Below are 2038 nucleotides of genomic sequence, written 5' to 3'. Positions count from 1 at the left end.
GGGTCGTGTGGTGGGGGTGTGGCCCGTGCCCAAAGGCAAAGGAACTGTAGGGTTAGAATCTAGCCTACAGGCTCCGGTTTTCTGATTGTAGAGCACGCTCCAAGACTTGAAAACATCAGTGACCCTGATCGAGTCCGGTATTCATGCCAGTGCTGTTTGTTGCAGCTTCCTACTTCGAATGCTAGCACATAGAAGTAAAATGCAAGCGCGCTGGTTTTGACGTTGGCAACATGTCCCTGAGCTGTTTGATGTGATTTGCCTCTTGTCCTTCCCCCAAGCTTAGTGACATGTTGCCTACGTCGAATGCTAGATTCTGCTTCACGTCCCGCAAAGTCCGGCAAAGTCCTGCTACGACCCGCCACCGTCTCGCGCATGCGTCGATGCCTTTTTCTCAAATGGCCCATTGACCTTTAGCCTCTTCATCCCTCCACGTGGTACCGAAGCCAACGGAATAAACCTCTACCCGAGAAACGTCCTCATGACGTTTGTAGACAGACCGAAACCGAAACAGATCGGAAGGGGAGAGCTGGTTTCCAGGAATGGGCAGTTGTTCGCTGCCTCCTATTGAAAGAAAAGTAGGACCGAAGGTCGCGTCCCTTTCAGAGACCATCGTAATCCCCTCAAGACCGTGGCTTTCGGGCGCGACCTTGTTCGCCACTAGCTTTGAACGTAGCTCAACTCTACCAAACTCGTGGCGCTGTCGAACATTATGACGTCATTTGTTTACAAACAGGTAGAGGTCTATTGGCGGCCATATGTGGAGACAATAGAAAGAAACCGAGAAACCCGTCTATGAAACGGACATCACTATGTTGGGCACCGGCCGACAATCTGCTTAGATATTAAATAAACGAATGTTAAAGATCAGGGCTGCTTCTGCAGCTGCGGAGGCTCCAGCAGCAACGACATCAGCGTGACGTCCCTTCCTATTCCTGAGGAGGAGTGAGGGGGCGCTGTCACAAGGAGGGCCACTTCGAGAGTTTCGCGGCCGTGCCAAGTATATGTCGCCACGGTAGTATCGATTGGGGCGCCATCACTTCGCAAGACTTCTTCATCACGAAAAGAAAACCCGAATTAATAGGTGTACGTCTACAACAACCGAACAAAGTGCGAGCCTACGTTTCTTTGAGTAAACTCGTTCTCTTCGATTTAGAAGTGTGTGTCACGTGGTCACATTCCTTCAACCGCCAGCAAGCAATCCGAAACTTTGGGCGCGAGCTTTGAACCGTTGACCATTGGAGTGGCAGCAGTGGAAGGCGGAAGCTGGTGCGTTAGTGTGCTATTTGTATCAACTTGTATTTTTCAAAGTAAGCAACCGTAGAAATATTATGAGTTGTGATGAATGTGCCTGGGTGGGTGCGTGAACTGTTATGCGATTTTGTATTGCACAGATGTGATAGACACCAGTTCCGGATATATGCCAAGCAAAATCGCACTGGTAAGAATAAGAATACTCGTATCTCTGCGAAGGTAGTTAGTACGTGCGGAAACCGGAATTGGAGGATTCACATTTGATCGATTATTTTCAGGTCCTTCGAGGTGCAGAGCATCGAAGCTGCTTTCCCGGAAGCGTTGTGTACGTACGGAGATCCATATTGACATTTCAAAGAACCTTGCAAATATATAAAGACCGCCTGAAAGCCAAGCTTCATGATACTGGAGAGCAAGTCAAGATGCATGCCTCCTCCAGATGAGACTTGCTGCCCTATGATGGGTTTGTAAACTATGTAATTACACTTTTTTGCAACGCCTATGCAGCGATTTCGAGAAATGTAGGGACATCATATTTGCATATTTATGAATAAGCTTGATGAATACAGTGTTTCCGTTCCAATATCTGTGTTTGTCACTTTCTGACGTCCGTCTCGTAAACCAGTAGAATAATTAATGAACGGCACAGAACTGCAGCCGGAGAGCCATGCGGAGAGCGCTCCGCCATTTTGGATAAGTATGAAAAACAGCGTCCTCGGACGAGTGCGGAACCTGCCGCCCTATCCAAACTCATAGCGAATGCGCAGAATTGGTCTTGCAACCACTG

This window comes from Ornithodoros turicata, chromosome 6, assembly GCF_037126465.1.
Source record: "Ornithodoros turicata isolate Travis chromosome 6, ASM3712646v1, whole genome shotgun sequence".
Taxonomy (NCBI): domain Eukaryota; kingdom Metazoa; phylum Arthropoda; class Arachnida; order Ixodida; family Argasidae; genus Ornithodoros; species Ornithodoros turicata.
Note: the sequence above shows the minus strand (reverse complement) of the source record.